The following is a 23,367-nucleotide window of genomic DNA, read 5'->3' on the forward strand; positions in this document are numbered from 1 at the left end:
CACGTGTTTCGTCAAGGGTATTAACCCAATGACTTCCTCAGGGCATAATATGGTAATCACTTTTAGTACATAATATTTTCCAAGATGATAGCTAGTACTGTAGTCAGTCAGTACACCTTTAATTGAATTTGTGAGAGTTGATGACTAGTTTCTTCAATAATATATTCCTTTCGCCTGCGAGCAAATAGGCAATATTAAGCCTATAATTCCGGAAACATCATGTGTAGCTCCGGTTCCTGTGTAAGAGCGTGGTCTCAATCCCCCATGTCGATACGGCGTGCATTACCATATTATGCCCTGAGGAAGTCATTGGGTTAATACCCTTGACGAAACACGTGTTGGCGTTCTGACGTTTTGGCTGTTGTAAAACTATTTCAAGACTGCATTGCTGTTTTTACAAGTCCACGTGGTCATCTGGATTGGACAATAAAATAAGGATTGATTTCACAACTTTGCTATACAGATATGGACAATCATTGTTTGAATGGACATTCTTTGTGAATTTTTCAAGGTACGTTTATTTGTGCTCAGGGAACTCCACAAAAACTTTTGCGATTGTGACAACAATTACTTTGTAATTTGCTGTCCCTTGACAGCTGTGGGTGTCAGCTGTCTTTGGTTCCCTTGATGCCCCCTGTTTTTGTATAATAATCATTCACAGATTTATTGCTGCATAGGCTATGCGCTGTTGATACCTCACCACCTATCCATTAAAGTGTAAAAATTTGGATAAGGTTAACTCCCCCATTACTTTCTCTAAATCTCTCCTGGCATATACATATTAATAATAATAAAATAGGCAGTGGATACTGAGTTTGCGCAATCCAATTTAACCTTATTTTATTATGTGTGTTTGTAAGTGAACAACGGCAGTGCAAATCAAAACGTCGTGGCATTTCTTTAAAAATACGATAAAAACGATTAGAGGTCATGTTGAATCCTGAACGTTTTCTGCCAAACAACATGGCCGACAGTGCGAGCATGCTGCTGCTGCAAAGTTAGCGCTCTTGTTGTTAACTGGAGCTCTCAGATGGGAGCTGTCACATTTTGTTTCGTCCATTGTCTATGTCTAAGGTACGCGTCATTGCCTGTTTGGTGTGTCAGGGAGTACGCATGCGCGACTCGGAGGCCCAAGCGGATTGTTGTGAGTCTGACTCCCAGGGATTTTGTGGGGCCGAAATTAACGTGTTCGTGTGTAGAAAAAAAGTGGGTGGTGGTTGTGAGCGTATGGGGGCCCAGCCAGGGTAGCGTGCATTAAAGTAAACCAGTAGAGGAGATAAGTGTTGTATATCCGGTGAGCTGTGGTATGTGCAAGGAGGGAGGGGCGGCAAAGGGTATTTTACACTGGGAAAGGGCCAGAAGAAGGGACAAGGAGCATTTGAAACATTGAAGGGTGACTGTGTGTGGTCGCTTCTAATCGCAGTGAGAGTGATGTTCACTTTTGCTGTCCGCGCAATCCTCCGTATGGCAGAGTGTACAGCCGCCCCACCCCCTCGTGGCTGTTTCTGACTTCAGCGAATTACTTGCATAGGTTGGGTGCAGTCCTCATCACACCCCCCTGAGACTGGCTGCGATAAGCCCACCCTCATTACACACATTCTTTAAAAGTGCCCGACCTTACTGGGTAGCTGTACCCCTCCCCCTTCTAGTTTTAAACATATCCTTTCCGTCACCGGCTGCAGTCGGCAGAGAAACTGCCGAACCTTCTAATCCCAGGCTATGTAACATGTCCTTCTTTCCTATGTTATATAATAGATCCTTCTTTCGAACCAAACGAACCCCCTCGCCACAATCGGGCCCTCAGTAGTGCCTGTAAATCAATCGCCGCAGGCTATAGCCAGTCTCTCCCGGGCGCTTGACTGCGAGGACACGAACTACAGAACCTTCGCCGCTTTTGTAGGCACAGGAACCCCGGGTTCAAGTAGGTTTAAAAAGGATGAGGGTGAAATCTCTAGAAGGAACGATGCCAAATAAGTGTAACTGGGAATAATTTCTAAGAGGCGTATCCTCACTATGCAATTAGAATTACTTAAAACAAATTGATAGCATTACTTCATTATTTTGTCATTTTTACACATACTAATTCTGTGTGGACAAACATTCCACCTCATTACTACCAGTTAAACAGCCAAATACATAAATAAGCCACTGAAAGACCTTTGCCAAGCGTCTTTCAACACGTGGGGTCACATATAGCCACATTTTTAGTACCTTTTGATCTGTTTTGAGCTAGAAACTATTTTTTGTTAACATCTGCAGATTTTGCTGCAGATGGTGAATTATTCAACCCATCCTTAATTTTGCAAAAAAAAGTAGCTGCAGCAAAATCACATTATTCCAGCTGCACTTTTTAAAACACAAGCTAAAGTGCAGTGCTGCCAACTCTGTGCCACCTGACTAGTGTTTTGGTGCCTCTCCGTGAGCTTTCTGTTATTGCTTAAGACGTGTTAGTGTCACTTCATTGATTTTGTTTCTCCTTCTATTCGGCATTACCCATGGCTCTTCCGGATGTTACCTACCCGCCACTTCTGGGCATCCCACCCGGGAATTGAGACAGCTGCTCTCTCATATATAGTATCTACCTGTTTTCATCCCACCTGTATCCAGGACATGTTACTACTGCCTATTAATTTTTCCTTGTATAATGCATCTACTTGTTCCCATCCCAATTGTTTACACCTGTCCTAAGACTGTTTGTACCATCTGTCAATCCTGTAAAGTGTTCTGATACCCTCACAGGTCTGATTTGCGCTCTATAAAACTCTAAAATAAAATAACAAGCATTTACAATGCAATGGTTTCGCCTTTGGAAAAGTTAGAGCTATTGGCATTGCTCATGACATTTCTTTTATTTTTTTACTTATAAATAAATGGCATTGCTATTTACATTGCCAACAGCTCTCACAGCCCACACAGCTCTCACAGCCCACACAGCTCTCACAGCCCACACAGCTCTCACAGCCCACACAGCTCTCACAGCCCACACAGCCCACACAGCCCACACAGCCCACACAGCTCTCACAGCTCTCACAGCCCACACAGCTCTCACAGCCCACACAGCCCACACAGCTCTCACAGCCCACACAGCTCTCATAGCTCTCACAGCCCACACAGCTCTCACAGCCCTTACGGTACCTGTCAATCAATGTCCAATAGCTTAACAGGAGCACTCAAAGCAAAACTCTTCTTAAAGCACCAGGAGAAATCCGGTTTCAAGTGGCCCTCTGCCGGTGTTGTGTGCAGGTTAAATGGATAGGTCAATAGTATATATCAGCATGAATACTAATCAACAAAAATCCCACCTTCCCAGGCGACCTAGCCCAAGTTTTAAAAAAACCTCACACCCAGTAGCTAGTAACAAGACCTTCTTCCTACTACTATCAAGTCAAGTCTTCACATCTTCAAAAATGTCTGGTGTCTGATCAATGCACACTCGCCCGAGTTGTCGTTGCTAGATACCTAAAAATGAGCTAGATTACCCCTACGGTGAAAAAATCCACCCTTGTTCCCAACTTGTTGGTTAATTTCAGACGTGTTTCCAACCAACCCAAGCTATGTAGTCATTAAATACAGACTCTCAAAACAGCAAATTATGTATATTCATTAATGTGACGTACTAACGTGTAAACTATAATGCGTGTGTTTAATGTGTATGTTTACGTGTACATATTTATTTATTCTAGTACGTGTGTATTTTATCTGACCTTAGACACACACACGCACCTATACTTTTATACACACACGTGAGTGTATATTATTATTTACTTTAGTGCATGAATGGTTTGCTTAGCGCCGATAAGCATCCCCCTGCGCACTTCTATCCGCTTACCTCCCCAGATCATGCTCGAATTGTTTCGCATTCTTACATATATTTCCTAGACAGTGAAGGAAAAGACATACATAAAATATATAAAAGGGAAAATATACTAAGCCAAGTCAGTGTAAACATTTGAAGATACACATTTGATATGTATTGTTACTACATACGCACAAAACATACCGTTACCGGAAGTTCGCACTCTCACGCTCAGAAATGGCTTTTGATCCTGCTTTCTGTGCTCAAAGTGTCGCTAGGAAGAGTTTGAAAAAAAATAGCCACAAATATGTTTTTTTTTTTTTTATAGAAAAATATTGTACGTCTTTTTAATTGTTTTAATGAATGATATTGGTATCCAATGGCTGCTAATGGTTCGTTTAAAGTCTCTGCCCAAAGCTGCCAGGGCCGCACATTAAAGTGTCACTGATTTCGGCAAATCTACCTGATTCTGAGCCGTGTAGTTGGAGCACGTGCAGGCCGGTGCACCTGCTGAGAACAGTGCACCTGCCGAGTGCCTCTGAGCCTGCATCACCGGCTCGCAGCGCTCGCTTGTGAAGGCATGTTCAGGGCTCGTGTCCCCACATGCCTCGTGCTGACACCGAATACTAGGTTCAGGAATCCACCCTCACACCTCGGGCTACTTCCATGCGTGCAGGGAAGAAAGAGGGCTGCTGCCTCTCATTTAGGAGCAAACTGTATTTATTAGCCAGAGTTTTGGTGTCGTTTGTCATCTACTCTCGGGCACATAACAGAGCGGATCCGCCGAAATAAAAGTGAATACAGCTATTTTGTATGTGTTGCAGTTAGGAGCATTTCATGAAATGTAACTTAGTGCATGCTTTGAGTACCTTAGTGGATCAGAGCACCTGCTGCAGATATTTGGGGTTCAGACTCAGAAGTTCAAACACCGACACATTCTTCCTTCCTTCGGTTACAATAAATTGAGTGACACTGAATTGGTTTTTAGCGCTTAGAGACCTTTCCGATTGTAGTATGCGCTGTACAAATGTGTATAGCTTTGCAATTTGGAGCTGGGCCTGATGGACTTTTAGCAGACATTGTCAAGTATTATGTTTTTTTGTGTATTGCGGTCACCGCCTGCACACACATCTCATATGTAGCATGCACACACTGTGCAATGAACTGCATACATATTTCATACGTGTCAGTGATTATATCCATTGCGCAGTTTTACTACCGGGTGCATTTTTCATATGCAGAGTGTATGCATGTACTCGCTTACAAGATAGTTGCACTTGATCTGTGTATGTGTGTGCCTGTGGTGGACCGTACCCTTTTTCGAGGGTGCAGGTGGAGGTACACACATGCATCTCATACGCAGTGCACGTCAGTGACTTGACTAGGTCTCCTCTCAATGCACCTGATTGTACCCACATGTCATGTATAGGTCTTGGCGTGTCACTATGGCGCCGGTGTTACATAGTTAAAACCCCATGTAGAGCGCTTAGTGAGCACGCTCTCAGTGCAATAGATTGTTCACACATGCGCCACCTCGGGATGCTGCGGTAGTGCAAGCTTCCGGTTACCATATATGGAGCGGCTCTTCCGCTGTGCCTCACGTGTGACAGGCTCTGATGTGGGCTGTGGTTTCCACACACGCGGGGGTGGGGGCACCTGCGCCCTCCTGCACTTAGAGGAGACAGGCATTCAAATGTGCTCCCCTGAGCACTCTGCCCCGATTACCACTAGAGCAAACTCCCAGGGACGCACGCGAAGATGTCCTCATGGGAACGTGTCACACCAGGACGCCCTTCCCTTGTGGATGGACCGGCAGAGGCGTTGCTCTGCTCTAAACCCTTTAAACTCCCAGTGTTGTGTTACAAGTTAGTGAAACGCTTGTATGATTTATCAATGGTTAATCCACGCTTCCCTGCTTATCACAGAGCTTAGTGAGAGGTGGCATGCACCACTGCTGACGGACTCTTCGTGTGTGACACAAACGTGAACCATGCGCATGCGAGACTTCACTGAATGACGAAATACTGGAAGCTCGTTTTGTTGTATTTTATTATTCGGGAGACGGTGATTAATGTGTCTTAAACTAGGCCTATAGGGACACAATGTTATTCACTGGTGGTCGGTCAAATTATTGACACTTCTTGTGGCAGCCACCCATTGGGTGTGCTCATTTTAAGGGCTGTCAGCTGCAAATTAAAGTATTTGTGATTGTTGAACAGTATTGAGAGAGGTGGTGGTTGAAGGACCCCCGCTGAAAATGGCACTGATTTTATACAGAAGCTGCCTTTGTTCTGGATTTCTGCCTGAACTCTCTCATGTACTGCCTCATGGGGCACTTCTATGTTTAGTATTGCACCCCTGCCCTGCTGACCCTTCAGGGCCGCGGCCCGTCATAGGCATGTGGAGGTGACAATGTGCATATCTCTTGTACAAAGTATACAGAGGTGTCTAATGTGCATATCATGGGTAAAGGGCAACTAGCAGCGTCCAATGTGCCTACATGAGGGGCGGGGTCTCTAGTAGTAGTTAATGTGCCTACAGCAGTGTCTACTGCACATGCCATGTGCACAGAGTATTTAGAAATACCCTAGGTGCATTTCATGCACATTGAACCCTCGTGAGTTTCCAAAGTGCCTATCGTGTGCAGTTTACAGCAGAAGCCATCACGCATCCATTACACTACCCCACCATTGTCAGCCTCCAATGCGCATCCGCATGTTAGAGGCTGCGATGGACCCTTTCACTGGGCAGGTTGTGGGTAAACAGATGACGTCATGTGTATGCTGCCTCCCTCCCTGCAAATATCCCGTCACCGCAGTCACGTGCTGCGTTTCCTTTTCACTGCCTGTCATACGCCAGCAGTGTCACGTTGTGACATGTGGGAACCCCTGAAGTCCATCCCGGGTCTACTGCAGGTGATGGAGTCACAGCGGGCGTCCTCTGTGCACGCAGCGCCAAGGAGGGCAGAGCGCCTGTGTGCCTGAGGGCGGATGACCCAGGGCTGCAGGGGGCGAGCTGCCAATGTAGGCATCCACAGAACAGACACGAGCAGGCGGCGGAGGAGGGGGCGAGGGGCTGGGACACCCAGCAGGCAGGAGATGTTCATATTCAGCTCTTAGGGTCTGTTTTGTTAGGAGGGTGGATGACCCAAAACACATGCAGGCTGCAGGGGGCGATCCGCCAAGGTAGGCGCCTGTGGAACAGGCATCAGCAGGCGGGGGGCTGGCACTATTTACCTCAGCCCAGCAGGCGGGAGACTTTCATATGCAGCTGCCAGGAGACGGGGATTCCCTCTCTTGGGTGAAGAGGCCTGTGGAGAAATCAGTGGCAGCAACAAGGGTTGGAGTGAAAACAGCCTTCAGCCCCAGTTTGGTAGTAAAAAGCAGACACATTTGGGGGCAGTCGGCTGATCATTCATCCTCTTACTGGCTTCTCTCTTCTCAGGCTGGCGGCGGGGACGGAGGCTGCGACGGCGGTCTTCTTCTGGAGCCTCCAAGGCTCCCTCGCACTCCGGTCCCGAGGACCCGCCTTTAACCAGGCGAGCCGGGGGCACTTCCAGGTCGCGCTGCTGAGGGCAGCCAGTAGCAGCGCGGCCCTGAGGACGGAGAGGCGGCACTTCCGGGTCGCACTAGGCAGCGGCCCGGCAACGAATTCAATGCCCCTGGGCTGCGGCGGTGATTTTCGAGGGGCAATGCCTGGTGGGCACCGGCTGATTTAAAATCACAATAAATCGAGGTGGCCACTCGATATTAGGGCGGCAATGTCCCCTGCAGGGTGGGCACCTGCTAGGGGACTTTCAGATCGGCACAAACGGGTCCAAGGGGGGCGGGGAGGCACACGGAGGGGGACGGGAATGGACAGCGCATCTGAAATTACTTTCAGTGAAAGGGGAGGGAACGGGAAAAAACGAAACTCCGCCCATGGAAAAAATCTCGGGAACGCCCCCGAATCTGGTCTGGCCTTGACGGACAGATCTCTGTTCCAATGGCTAGCCTCCATTTATGGAGCTAGCCAATGGAATAGAGGGGTGTATTCAAGTCCCCCTAACTGAAATCTAGAGATTTCTCTGGGGGCGGAGATTACGCTCCGTGCCCCAGGCGAAACCTAAAAATACTTGATAACCAAGCATGTGCTTTGAACAAACAAGAAGACCTATTGGCTTTGTAAGTGCCTTTTTTAGAAGTGTCAGATAAATAAGTTACATCAATGGTTGTTTTGCATAGTTGGAAATTAAAATGTTTCAATTATAAAAATTTGAGACTATAAACTTATGAACATCACTGAGGTCTGTTGAAGGATCGATGTCTTTGGAATGGCTCAATCGCTCCTGTTCTCTCCTTAACAAGGCTTTCTTCTGCAGTCCCTTTCGCAGATACTTACGCCTTTTTTTTATCTCCATTTCTTTTTTAAATCCTCTATCTGCATATTTCACTCCTCATCTCATTTCTCTTCAGCACCCTGTTTTCTCTCTCTCCTGCATTTGTTGCTTCCTGGTATCGCCTTCACTTCACCTTATCTCACATACAAACTCACAACGCACCCATCTACCTATAAGGAGTTCATTTTCTTTTACTTTAACCATGTTAATATTATGGCAACTTTGTACTGCTTTCACACACTTATCCAAAGAATCACAATTACAAAGTGGTTAAGTAAAACATTTAAAGCTGCGATCGCTGAGTCACCGGTGTTCCAGCATAGCCTGGTTTCCTTTACTGGCCCGCTCAGCGATCGCAGCTTCAAATGGCACAGACATTCTGCACGCTTATCTCTGTCCTACAACGCAGCCCTTTTTAGGTCTCTCCTGTCAATGCACATGCGCATTTAGCTTGCGAGACTATAGGGGCTTAAACAGACTTTAACTAGACTGGCGATTTGATGCTGTGCCCGTGCGCTTTTAGGTCAATGCGTAAGCGCATTGAGCTAAAATGCGCGTGCACAGCATCAAATTGCCAGCCATCTGTTCCCCAGCTTGGCGCCTCCGCTCCTGCTCTCTCCTGGCTGCTCCTCCCCTAATTATTCACGGCCGGCCATACTTTCACTTTCACGGCCGGCAGGCCGTGTCTCGTTTTATTTTCTCAATATTCTTGTCTCTCTGGCTGTTCACTGTGTTTTTTTTGTTTTGAACTGCCACAGACACCGCGCTCCCCAGCTGCCAGCACCTCCCCTCTCTCTCCCTGCAGAAAAAAATAATGGTACTTCATCTGATTTGTTCACTCTTGCACATCTTTTCTCCCTTCTACTCCTTAACCATGTACTCCGCTACATTCCTTTCTCTGTTTAAAATGTTTGTGTGCAATTTAAAAAAAAAATGTCTGCCTCTATGTTGTTCCATTACTTGTCCCCTTTCCTCCATTTCATAGCCCGGATCTGTGAACTAACCTCACCTCACACCATTCCTCCATATTGATTGTATTCTTAGTCTACCTCCATCCACTCCCATGTATCTCATCCTCATGCGTACTTCGTTCTCCCGTGCGTCTCACACAACCTCCTCACCCTCCATCCTAATAACGTGCACTCGCATGTCCTCTCTCTCCCTCCCCCCAACTCCAATCCTGGGCCCACTTCAAGTCCCTGGCCGCAATGGTTTGTCTCGTGTAATGCTTCCGGTCAGTGTTCTTGCGAACCCTGCTTTTAAATCTTCCTTCTCCCTGATGAAAACCAGCTCGACTTGTTTCTATTTGTTTTCTTCCTGTTGTGCAGGATGTGGCCCCTCTCTCAGCCGTTTAGCTTCTGCCTTTGCCATTGCTTGTTGAATTGTCATAAGCACAGTCCATTGCAACCGTGGAGCCCAGCCATTTGAGGTGTTATTTTTTTCATACAGGCATACAGCCAAAGGGACCTAGATGTTGCTTCACACAGTACCAAGGCCATTTCACCCCCTCACTCACTCATCCTCACTCATCCTCACTCATCCTCACACACCCTCACTCACCCTCACTCACCCTCACTCACCCTCACACACCCTCACTCACCCTCTCACCCTCACCCTCACTCACCGACCCCCATTCCCCCCTCACCCTTACCCTCACCCCCTCACCCTGACACTCCCCCTCCCCCTCACCCCCCTCACCCCCCTCACTCACCCTCACCCCCCTCACTCACCCTCACACCCCCTCACTCACCCTCACACCCCTCACTCACCCTCACACCCCTCACTCACCCTCACACCCCTCACTCACCCTCATACCCCTCACCCACCCTCACACACCTCACCCACCCTCACACACCTCACCCACCCTCACACACCCACTCACCCTCACACACCCACTCACCCTCACACACCCTTACCCTCACTCACACACCCTCAGTCACCCTCACACCCCCTCACCCCCCACCCTCACTCATCCTCACCCCCTCATCCTCACCCCTCATCCTCACACACCCTCACTCACCCTCACACCCTCACCCCTCCCTCACAACCCTCTCACCCTCACTCAGCCTCACACCCCCTCACCCTCACACACCCCCTCACCCTCCCACCCCCTCACCCTCACACCCCCTCACCCTCACACCCCCGCACACCCCCTCACCCGCACACCCCCTCACCCTCACACCCCTCACCTTCACACCTTCAGGGTCACAACACATATTGTTACAATAGGTGTCACATTTGCGAAAGATAAAACTATTGGCATTGTAAATAACAAAGCTATTAATTTAGCTATTTTCAAAACAAGCACATAAATAAAAAATGTGTCTTTTACAATACTAATAGCTCAAACTTTCCTAATGCGAGACCTATTGCATTGCTGTGCTTCTCTCCCTTGCTGCACTCTCCTGCTCACTAGAGATGTGGCCTAACGACCAGAGCTGCCATCTAAGTCACATAAATACAAAACATGTTGCATTCCAAATGCTATAGGTGTCACATTCGTGAAAGTTATAACTATTGGCATTGTAAATGAAAAAGCTATCAATTTAGCTATTTTAAAAACCAACAAATAAATAAAATATTTGTCATTTACAAGACCAATAGCTCCAACTTTTCTAATGCGAGACCTATTGCATTTCCAATGCTTGTTTAGGCTCGGTAGTGCTTCGGCCCCTCATTTTCACCTCGCCTATCCCGATCATCAGCTTGCTATCCTGCTGACCCAACAATTCTCCTGATTCACGGATCCTGTGAGAACCAAGACCTCGTTCTCGCCCACCACCCCCTCCCGGCCAACTGGACCCTTATCACGCTCGTGCTGTCAGCCCTATTCCTCCTCTTAGCAGTTCATCAGACAACCTTTAGAGTGTGATTCACCACCAGGCTTCGTTGGGACACAGTACCCTCTAATGAACCTACAGCTTCACCACTTGCCTCATCAGCAACTTCCCAGGCATTTTTTTGATTGCCTAGTCCTGTTGATGATTCCATAACCGTTGTTGGGGATTGAAACGCCGTCGACAACCCCGTCTTAAACTCTAACCTTCATTTGAGATTTATGCGGAGTATAAGATGCTTTTGTTATTGTGACTATTGTTATTTTGTATTTTCATTAAATGCCACTTTTAAGTCAAATGCCTGTGGTAAGGAAATCTGCTGATTTCCTAAAACCCCGTCACATCCTGTTCACTCAATGTTTATGTATTGTTTAGCATTAATTTTTGTAAATAATTTCTAAATAGCATCCATTTGGACACAAGTAGACCCAATCCTGATTGTAGTATTGTGGCTATCTGTATGTATTTTTCTTGAAAGGGACCGCTGTCTCTAATAACTTACTGCTACCCTTGGTCCCTTCTGACTATAAGGGTCCCCTTGTTCCTTGTCTGTGCACTGTTATGAGGCACATTTTTAGGGCGAGTCTAACAAACCGTGTGAGCTGTCGGGTTGTGAAAGACTTATTGTGAACTTAAATAAGAGTTAAAGCCTATCCATTGGTTGGAATTATTGTAACTCTCATTTGTTTGCTTATTATTTGATTGTTTGTTGCTCCCCTGGAGCTTAGCCTATTTGTGAACCCCTTGATTGGATTACTTGTATCCTTCCACAGCTTACTTTAGGGATCTGTGTTTTTCGTTTTCATTCAGCACTCCATGCAAATAAATGTGTTTCCTAGCTCTGTCGGGGGCTGCTTCTCTCCCTTGTGCTGTGTTGTTCAACTCCCAACTTGTTTGTAAAATCAGAGCAGCAGTGATATTGTTATTGGCTTTTGAATAGCAGATTTTGAAAGAGGATTTTTTCTTTACCTTCTGTTCCACCTATTGCATGAAAGGTCAAAGTTTGTCACACACAGGCTTTTTCTGCACTGGGGTAAGGGCCATCTGTTGCACTCACTTAGCTGGCATCTGAGTCAGAAGGTTTATTTAGCTTGATGCTTCTCCTGGATGCCTAGAGGTTTATAGAAAGGAAGAGTCCTTGGGTTCCAACAGGAGGACCACATGACTATGGAAAGGTAATTAGGCATTGGGAAGCTTTACATTCTGAAATTCTCTTATTTTTAAATTCTTTCGGTTTCCTAAGTGAAAAGTTTGTGAAAAAGAAAGCATGGCATTTATAAAGACTGAAAACATTTAATCCAATTTACAGTTTTGAGACACAAGATGTTTGCTTTTCCTCAAGTATTTTAATTTTTTTTCACTTTTCTTAAACAAAACTTAACCGACAAACACTGGCAGCTCGTCACTCGCATTGTGATAGCGAGTTATATTAATGTAATATTATATTGTTTTAAATTGCCATTAAATAACACAGAAATATAATGCCGTGAAGCTATGAAAATGCATAGAGTAGAACAAATTCTCCATCACAGTTTTGTTTCCCAAGATGTTTTTTAGCATGAAATATTTCTACATGGTAATCCAGTTCTCTCAGGATTGTATATGGATATCAGTTAAACAAAACAGGAATTCTCAATGCAGGACTTTTTCAAAGTATTTTGGCACCCTTTGTGATGTACCTTTTATTCACATAGTCTCTCCCTCATTTTTTCTGAGAATAAAATGCACACATCCAAACTCCACACCCCCATCTTTCCCTCATTGTGACCCACGTCTTACGAGGGAAAAGAAACTCCTGGTTTTAAGGGTTTAAAAAAAGGCTACAACCCTGTATGGCCACAAGCTAGTGGTACCTGTGGCATTGACAAGCTGGAGGCGACTCTGGCCCTCCACCTTTGTCCCCTGTTCAGCGAGACGATTGTGTCTTTACCAGCAATTGAGAATAGCAATTTAAAAAAAAACAAAAGTCCTTCCCGTTGCTTATTTCTTATTGACTGATCTAACATGTATATTTTCCTTGTAGCATCAGCATATGTACTCCTTTGGTTGAAATGTTGCCTCTCCTCTCCATTCTCTACTGATCTCACTTTATTTAGTCAGTACATCTACCTCAGTAAACTAGGCTAACTCTTAAACCTGCTCTGTTTTAATCAGATTTTTCCACTCCAAGCTCCTGAATTGTCCTACTCTACACTCCATTATTTTGTGGCCATCCCACCCACTTCACTACGAGAAAGTTACAACCAAATAAACATTTCCTTAGTCCATCGTCTGTGGGTGCTAAATTTCCAGCCTTGATAATAGCGCCACTTGATTGATTTGCATCTGTTAAATTGAGTGTGCCCTTGTGCTAACCCACACAGACCTTTTGCACTTCCCATTTTAATTCCCTCATATCTTAATATATTTACCGCTAAGGTTTAGCCCATTGCTAGTGTTTCAGGATTTTTGACTTAATAGCACTATCACTCGCTGTTGTGTTGGTATATGATGAGGTCATAAATATTCATTCATTCATAATCCGATTTCCAGTGTATAGTTAGCATCCTTCTGGTTCGCCTAGGGTCAAACCCCTTAGCGTTCAACAGTCAATTTTAGTATTGTAACAATCTTTATTTGGAGGATTATTTGATGATGACTTTGCCAGGTCTGCTCTTAAGGGCAGATTTTACAAATTAACTCAGTACTCTACTTAGGGGCTCAAATATGCAAGTAGGTGATTCCAATTTACTCATATAAAAAACACAGTTCAACATGACGGTTAAAAAAAAGCAAAAGTACACAATATTCCATTGCTATTTTTGCCAGTGACTTCATTAATACTTCATTTATGGTATGTGCTTCATTCAACAAGAAATTAAGGGCTATTGAGTGTTCTAAATATTCTGTATTCAATCCTTATTCGTGTCGGAGATTTGATGTACCAGGAGCATCAGAAAAATAGTTGTTCAAATATTTCACATTCTCCTCTGATACTTCATTGGGGAAGGTGTTCTCTTACGGGCACATGCATCATTGTAGGAATTTGCATTTCCTAAATTGCGAAAATTAAGGAATCGCAATTTAGGAATTGCAAAATCCTATGCATCAAGAAATCCAAATTTTTTTTAGGATTTCAGAATTTGCGATTCCTTAATTGCGAATCGCAATTAAGGAATGGCATTACATTGATTCCTATGGGCCGAGAGGCCCATAGGAATCAATGCCGTTTTGCATTTCTATTTTTTGGAATTCGCAATTTGTTGATGCATTGCAAGGGTGCAGAGGGGGCTCCAAAGGATCCCCCCCTGCACCCCTGAAATGTATTTTAGAGTGCATGTTTCACACACACATGTCCTAAGGACATGTGTGTCTGTAACAGGACACTTTCCAAAATGCATTTTTGTGCTTTTTTAAAGAATTTCGCAAATTAACACGAGGATGAACCTCGTGTTAATTTGCACTTCCTATTTCAAAATTCGCATTTTAAAAAAAATGGATGCATTGCATTTAAGGAATCGCACAAATGCGATTCATTAAATGCATTCTCATTTTTAGGTAATGCAAAAAAAAGCGAATTTTGAAAAATTGTTTCATGCATCCCAAAAACGTATTTAGGAAGCGCAAACGGCCGAATTTACCGATTCGCACCGTTTGCACTTCCTAAATAGGTTGATGCATGTGCCTGCTAGTGTTCCTTCTCCGAAGGGCTTTGTCTTGTACAAAACCGATGTTTATGAGTGAGAAAAATGTTCCCAACTTTAAAGTGAGCTCTGTGACCCACACTGAATGTTTGAACCGGCGTTCCATAGAAATTACGAATCAATATTGAAAACATTAATGGTTTGTGTCTATCGTTCTGTCGCAAACCTTTGAACAGATATTTACTCCTCAATGGTGGTGGTAACTGATTCACAACGGAGGTGAGAGGGTTCTCTTAGGACCATTGCCTGTTTCCACCTGAAGCTTTCCAAAATGTAAGCCATTTTATTTCTTAAAACTGCACCAGTTTTTTCAAGGAACACAAGAGGCTTTAAAAAAAAAATTCCATCATAGAATATAAGGGCGAGGGGGTGTCTGTTGGGCCTGTAGTGGAGTATATTTTGGAGTAAGAGAGAGCGGGGTGCTGGGGGAGTGCGAATAAGGGCGTGTGAGTGAGTTAGAATGGGGAAGGGAAAATTAGCACAAGTTAGTGAGCATGAGTAAGAGTGACTGAGGGAATATGAGTGTGGGTGAGCGTGTGGTATGCTTGTGTTTCTGTTGCAAGCCATTGTTTACTTCAGGTATCTCTTAGCTTATGGGGCACCCATGGCAAACTGCGTGTAATCTGTATCCCTTCTATATGTATCCCTTTCTTATGGACAAATGTATTCTTTTTTTAGTCCATCGTAGGCTCACAATCCTTTTTGTACTAAATACTTGCTTTGTCTTCTGACTTTTAATGCATGCACCTACAAGTTTTGGAAGTGCATTTTGATATTGTTTGTATTTATGATTTGGATCACCATTGTATTGTTGATATTTTTCATTAATCAAGACAATAATCATTTTACTATTATTGTGGCATTGGCATTTGGGGCGCAATTTGTGGTATAAAGATGGTCACCTGTGGCAAAATTCAGGCTCTGGCATACTGGATGTAATACTCGGCCTAATGGGAATCCCATGGCAAAATGTAGGCCCTGGCATACCAGAGGCAGTTCATAGGTATTTATGGCACCTTGGGCAATATACTGGTGCTGGCACGTTGGAGGTAATTGACCTCAAGGAAAGTAACTCTTGGCTTATGCATGGCATTCATGCAAAATGCTGGCAGTGGGCCCCTTGGAGGTCATTCTTAAAATTTAGGCAAGGGGGTCCTCATAGCAAATTTTGGAGAAAAAAATGGGATCCACTATTGGTAAACTTTGGGCTTCATTGGTAAAGCAGGATAGTAAAATAACGTTACAGCAAACTAATGATGGACGGAATGCTGGCAATGCAAACATTCTCCCCCAGTCAAAAGATCTGGGTTAAATCCATCGTTCTTTTGCCCACTACTGGTTCATAAGCAAGTGTATTTGAAAATTGTGTTTTAAAATGCAGTAGTTGACTCATTTAAAAATAAAAAACCCTAAGGGGAAGTACCCCATTCTAAACCTTCTAGAAGAGGCGAGATTCACTTTGCTGACTTCCTAGAATTCGGGTCAAGTATTGCCCCTCACCACTTGCAGAGATCACCAGCTGCCACTAAAAGCGAGTACTCTCAAACATTTTCAGTTAGCAGTCCAAGAGTCTTAAACTCTATTCCCCCTCTAGCGAGACAATTGTTTCTTTGAATACTTTCTTGAGAGGACACATAATCTTACTCTTCCACCACCATTTCCAAGTGGGAACATATCCATGATGATGAACATAGAAAAGAAAGGGTTTGACCAGCACACCTCTTTGTTATAATAACAGTATCTTATTGAAGTCAACAACATTACACCAGTGCACATCCAAGATAGTCACTTTTATCCCTTGTGCAATTCAGCAATTTCTTGTCCATCAAAGTTCTTTATGAAAATGAATGAATGAATGAATGAAAATACATTTGTACAGCGCGATTGCTGCCCTGAGGCGTCCAAGCGCTAGGGAACCAGAAGGGGTGTAGTGAGACTGTCAGAGACTAGGAGGAAAAAAAAGGGAGGCTGAAATGGTTACGGGGATTTGAATAGATGAGTTTTTAATCAGTTTTTATCAGAATCGACTTCCAGTAGCCATATGATGTTGGTAGTTAAATGTTATTATTCAATCGACAATGATCCACAGCCGACGCGCGTTTCGCCCCATTCGGGCTTTCTCAAGGCTCTTAACTTGCGTATTGTACAAATCTTTTTTGAAAGTGCTGCTTGTAATTTCAAATCCAAGATTTCCCACTTTTACGTTCCACCATTAAATTGTTCCAATCATATTGTAAGTAAACAATGTAATGTGTTGATCCTCCACCATATATTTGTTTAAGGAGCCATGATAAGTTCCATCTATCCTACAAGTTAGTAGAAGTCCGTTCAGTACGCCATTATTGTCACCCGGCGGCAATTGCCGCTTTCCCAGCTCCTTTTTTTTTTTGGGGCGTTCTAAGCCGGGAAAGGGGGTTATCACGCCATTCTGTGTGCTACCGCTTACTGGGTTGAGACGTATCATGGTCATTACCTAGTGAACTCTGGGGTACAGTATTGACTTTGGGTGGCTCTGTACATCTGGCAACCCTATTACGATTCATAGCAGGAACTTATGTTTGAGCCGGTGCATCTGTTCTGTCGCTTAACTTACATTTCAGTTGTAAACGAAGGCTCCTACTAGACTGCGGTTACCTTTATGTATAAGATATGTTTAACCATCTGTACTAGTCGTGAACTTGTCTAAATCGCTACTTTGGGACCACGAATTGGACTACATTCTCAGTGATCCAATATTGGACTGCCTTATAGATGGAGTCTACATGGTGACATTATGCCCAATCGATGTGCCTTTGGGAACGAGCTCAATCATCTGGATACATAGTTTCGCTGCCTTGAAAAAGTCTTTGTAAGACTAAACACGTGTCGGCAAGTCGTGAGCTGGGAACTCTTAATAAAGAACTTTTGAATAAAAGAATATCAAGAATCATCATACGTCTTAGATCCCTTTTATATAAGAACATCTTTTGTGACTATCTTTATGTTCAAGTTTAATGAAACTATATTGACTTCAATAAGATACTGTTATTATAACAAAAAGGTTTGCTGGTCTAACCCTTTCTTTTCTATGTTCACTTGGTGCACACTTTGTGTGCAATCTACACCGCTGGGCAGTTGGTGCATTAAGGGTAAAACTAAGCACCCTAATTTTTGACACCTTCAAACAATTGTTGCTACTATATGTGTTCCAACCTGCTTTTTTTTTTGAATGTGCGGACGTTTCTCTTGGTATAGGGAACACTCCTACCTAAAATCTTTTTTGTTTATATCCATGATGATCTTCTTATAATTGAGTGCAGAAAAAAGCCAATACTTTCCTGTTATAAAGCTTCTGTGTATATTATAAAACATTTTTTGAGCTTTAGCACACATAGGAAAGCTTTCTGTATGGATACTTCACAGATGGATTTTGAACCTTTGTAAGGCTGTCTACCTTCAAAATCTATTTCTAGAAGATTATGCTTTGAGTGCCGCTATCATGGCATTAAAGTTCTGAGCGATATATCTATCGTTCAGAACTGGAACACTAAGACTATGCAAAAGTTTAGGACGAGGTACATATGGTAAACTTAGGAGTACACCAAATTACAGTAAATGCTCCTGAGAATAAAACTGAGGTCTAAGTACAGTCTCGATCAAGTATTTAATGTAGCCTGGAGCCAGTTGTCTAAAGGTGCATTTTGCAGGTTAGGGCTATTAAAATGTGTTAAACTTTTCTTTGTTGAAGACACGTGTCCGTTGTCGCTGGAGAAAAATTCTCCAAGGTTTGTGAGTACCTCAATAAAACTCTGGGATGACCTGGTTACTTGGGAGCAAAGTATGACAAATACATCTTATTGCCTAATTTTTAGTTTGCAAGCTGGGTGATCCTCTTTAAAAATAAAACATATTTTTGGGCGGGGAGGTGGTGGCATAGTTGGAAGAGAAGGTGGCATTCTAAACCCAGAGCTCTGCAGCCAATGGGCATATCCATTGCAATCCTTAAACTTGAATCAGTTACCAAAAACGGCGACCTACACCATGAGATCTGCTTTCTTTAAGACTGTTTTGGATCTTGCCTATGTTCCAACACCTTTCTTTTTGCTGGTTAAAATTTGTTTAATGGGCATGTCTAGCAGAAAACTGTATTATCAGAATTGCAAGTGATATATATTTAGTAATTCAAATTCAACATTAGCTTTATTCGATTTTTGAAAAAAGATAATCATAAAAGCACAATTAAAATACACAATTATGTTACAGCATAAACTCAATGTATACATAACAAACCGATAAGGGTTACATCGTTTTTATCTTTACATTGTATTCCTGTACCTAATGACACTTTTAAAAAGTAAGGCGACACCCCTCATAATCATTTCATATTCCAGAGATTGTAACTTAAAGTAAGCTATTCTACATTGTCTTCAACCCATACTTTTCTGTATTGGTATTAAGAACCTTTTCCTGGGTAATGTATAAAATTTACAAAATAAGATGGTATGCATAGTAGATTGGTTTGAGATGTCATCACATGGACAACCGAGTAGATTTCTAGACCAATCATTAACTCCTGGAAAGGTAATCAATCTATGGAAGGTCCCAAAATGAAAGCGAGTTAAAAGCATGCTATCAAAGCTTCCCTGTACTTGAGCCAGATAAGGTTGTGTGCCTGGCATATTAACATCATTTGGTTGTCCATGACAGTTATTTTTACTCTTTCTTTGAGCCATCTCTTATTTTCTATGTGGATCAGACATTCTATTTTTAAAGTCTTTCTTGAAGTAGACACCATACTCTTAGGTGCCTCAAAACATTCAAGGTGACCAATTTCATTAGCCATTTCTTTAATATAAGCAAGCCAGGGTATGGTAACAGGCCTGTCAAGTTTTAAACAAATCATGTTGACCGCAATTAAAACTGGTCTCATTTGAAACCCAGACCGGGTGCCAATATTTAGTAGTTCGAGTTTCTCCCTGTTCAAAGGTTCCTTCTCTGATTTGTTCTTGCATGATTTACATTTTGACCAGGTGAAATCTCCTTTCTTTATCCTTGTCGGGTGTCATTCTGTATACTGCCTAGATGGCTGTGCACCCAATTATCTCTTAAGAATGGTGCTCTTCCGTATGTTATTTGGATAATCGTGTAATGCCCTGCTAACAATGATGTCGCTCTTAAGTATATTCCAATTTTCTTTCAATACCCGTAATGATACTGCTGCATTTGTGCTGTAGGTTTTTATAAATCGATCAACATTGTCATGAGTGTCATATATATTTTTTTATTATATTACAACAAATCTTATTGTGTCAAATCGGCTACCTTCCTTGAAGCTGCTCTTATGGAATGTTCAGGGTATTTTGTGGAATACAGAAAATGCACTAATACAGTTAAGTAGCAGACTATACATCAGAGTGGGGAAATCTAACCTCTGGTTTCTTTTGGTCAGCAAGAATGGAAAAATAGCGAGCTTTTTGACAAGTGGACTGCCAATGGGATAGTCTGGCTAAAAGTCCTCAGCTCTAAGAATCATCCATGCTCCATCACAATTCTCCAGCACATATTCAAACTTGAGTTCGATGGCTTTCTGGCAATATGAGTGGCCGCACCTAAACTAAAGTTTGAAAAGGACCCGGCTCTCACCAAGCTAATATTGCAGTATAAAGGCCGTCTGGTGTCCAACATTTTTAAACTCCAATGTCCTGTTACTTGTATTCTATAGGTACGCAATCAAGCAAATTGGGAAGCGGAACGGTCAAAATATAAGTCGCCCATTTCTACCCAATAAATAGCCATCAATCTGTAAAGTGCTCATTATAGCCTAGTTCAGCAAAAACAAAAATTATGCTCCTACGCCGAAATCATTGGACGACTAGCTGCCTTCATTGACTACACGTTCACTCTTCCAATATCTGTTGGAATTGGAAAAAGGAATCAGATGATTTATCGCACACAATATTTTACTGTCCACTCCTTAGGGAATTCTGTGGTGAAAGTACTGATTACATCACAAATGTTTTTGATATAAAACTACCTCTTAATTGTCCTTATGATATCCAGGAGCTAAGATAATCACCAACTTGACAAATGTAGACCCTGCTGACACCCACCTAATCAAGGTCATCTGTGCACTAGAGTTTAAATCTGATAGACTTCTAGCTGTAGATTCCTTACTGTTGTGTAGTTCCTATAAACCTAGATAGGATCTGCGCGATTACACAACATAGACTGTGGTAATTGGCGTTCAGGCTGACTCCAGACACCCCCACTGAGTATGTTCGCCTGTATACCTTCTAGCTCACCATGACAACTGTCCCATCGGGGATCGTGGAAAAAGTACAATACTTTTTGCTCAGTCACTCGTACTCACTTTGTCTCAGAGAGATACAAAGAATAAACGGTGAGGAAATTTTTCAATGAGCAATTATTGAACCAGCATCGTTCTGGTGTAAAATAGGTGTGCTGAAACAACCATTAGGCAAAAAACAGATATGAATGATTAGAAGCACCAACAGAGTTAAAGGATGGTAGATTTCTACCATCATGCTAAATCAATGAATACAGGCAAGTATATAAAATACATGACAGTAATAAAAGCATACTCCTACGATGTGATCCTAACTAGATGTACATAAGTGTACCTAGCATGTATATAGGTGTAGAGCCAAGAATCCTTTTAGGATAAAGTCAACCCCATTATATGAAGTGAGAGACTGTGGGAACCTGTCTTGGTCTCGAGATGGGCACCGTCCAAAGGGTGTCAGTGATATGGAGTGTTTGCGTACAGGAACCTCAGCGTCTCACGTCGATGTGTCAGCATGGAAGTCCTTTTCTCCTCTGCCTACCCCAGCAAAATATGTTTTTTATATACCTAAAGTGTTACCCTCAGGGGTTCTACTTTGCAGTGGGATGTTGGACTTGGGATGACTGACCCTTATATATAGTTATTATGCAGGAGATGGTAGTCCTGCTGAGTTTCCAAGAATCCTCATGCATAATGGATGAGGCTAGTTTTCAGGGAAAACTGTAACTAGGTAAAAGGTCAGTCCCAAGGACAGTTATGTAGTGTTATGGTAGGGGAGAATATAGGTGAAATGTTAGGTGACTACCTGAGCGTATATTGGGGTACCTATATGAAACCTAGCATTACCTTAGAATTATCCCCAGGTATCAAACCTAATCTAACATATTTGTAGGCGTTGTACGCAAAGTATTTAAAAAATCCATAAAAATGTATACATTCTTAAAAATGCTAAGATAATAGTGTAAGCAATAGAAGTCTTTACTATAATATGTTCGTATATATTGTTCGAACACCTATGAGTGACTGAAAGCCATGCAGCTCAGCAAAAGTATCTGTTGTTTAAAATTCCAAATTTGGTTGTTTTTGAAAAAGCCGATTTTTCCCAGCACGCGATGAGCCAAATGTTTGTGTCTTGGCTGGAAGACGCAACATCACTGTTGCCTGCAATTGCAGGCGACGGTCCCGGCAAGACCTCGCAGATCAAGTCAGTCGAGCGCAGATGGTCCTCCGTATTCTCCACAGCAGTTGCTGCAGATGCCTGTGTGACAACCCAGGCCTGAGTACTTGCTGAGGAGCCGATATCCGTTCCAACAGGAGCTGAAGCATCTTGTGGTGGCTCTAAGAATGCAGACATCAACATTGGAATACACTGAAGACACAGCAGAACATGTGCCGTTATCGGGTCCAGTAAAGCATCAATGTCCGGTGGCATTACTGATGGAAGTGTTAGACAGAGATCCAACACACATTCTTGTCCGCAGAACAGGCATCGGAGGACAGGCAGAATACAGTCGATCCAAACTGTTCTGTATGATAGGAACCAAGATTCACTCAGTTCGCGATGGCGAGGTGTGCCCAGAGAGAGTACCATGCGATCACGGTATTGGCGCTCCAAGAGCGTTTTTTCCATCTCCTTGGTGACTGAGACATCCATTGCGTAGCAGAAAAATGACAATTGGGATTCTTGCTGTTAGGAACGAGATCAGCTGAAGCCCTCTAAAAAATGCTTCCAAATACTGGGTGTACGAAGTGGGTAATAACTCAGAAGATTGTCTGAAAGGTGCCTAATAGTCCAGAACCTATGGTCTTAAATGGGTATAATATACCCGTCATATCAGACATGTTAAAGATACGTTGTACCGTTTCTGTGAAATGGAAAGGGCAGTTTGTTCGTACTAGTGCCAGTATCTCAGCTGAGGACCTTGCGACCTGAAGATCATAAGTCTCTCGGGCTGAGGTTAAGGGCCCTGGTTTCTGTAAAAGCATGGCTTTCATCTGGCTCAGATTATCAAACCGTATAAAGGAAACATTCAACGAAGGCCAGAACAGCGCATCACGACTGTATGGGTCGGTGGAAACAATATTTGCTTACAGTGAAAAGATATGCAATGCCCGGGAGCATCCCACAACAACCTTGATAATTCAGCATTAAGTAACTTGAACACCGGCTTAATCATGGCACCAGGGGACCCTTTCAAGTGACAGGATAAGTTAGCAACTGAACCATTACAGGCCCAGTGAAGCATGATATCCTGGCATATGAGAAATCCACTTGAAGCGTTCTTGCAGTTTGTACCGCTTACAAACACTTCCATGTCCCTACTCCTGCACCAAAATATGTATGACAATTCCCAAGATTCCTTGATTAATTCCCTACCCATCGCTTCATA

General features: G+C 43.3%; 1 protein-coding gene across 1 annotated transcript in view; it reads left to right on the plus strand.

Moving 5' to 3' along the window:
• The first annotated feature begins 1,086 nt into the window (after positions 1 to 1,086).
• Positions 1,087 to 23,367, plus strand: part of RNF145 (ring finger protein 145) — a 348,869-nt gene continuing 326,588 nt past the window's right edge. The window contains exon 1 of the mRNA XM_086931218.1: positions 1,087 to 1,144. The gene's annotated coding sequence lies outside the window, so the exon portion shown is untranslated. The remainder of the gene's footprint in view (positions 1,145 to 23,367) is intronic.

This window comes from Lissotriton vulgaris, chromosome 7, assembly GCF_964263255.1.
Source record: "Lissotriton vulgaris chromosome 7, aLisVul1.2, whole genome shotgun sequence".
Classification (NCBI taxonomy): Eukaryota; Metazoa; Chordata; class Amphibia; order Caudata; family Salamandridae; genus Lissotriton; species Lissotriton vulgaris.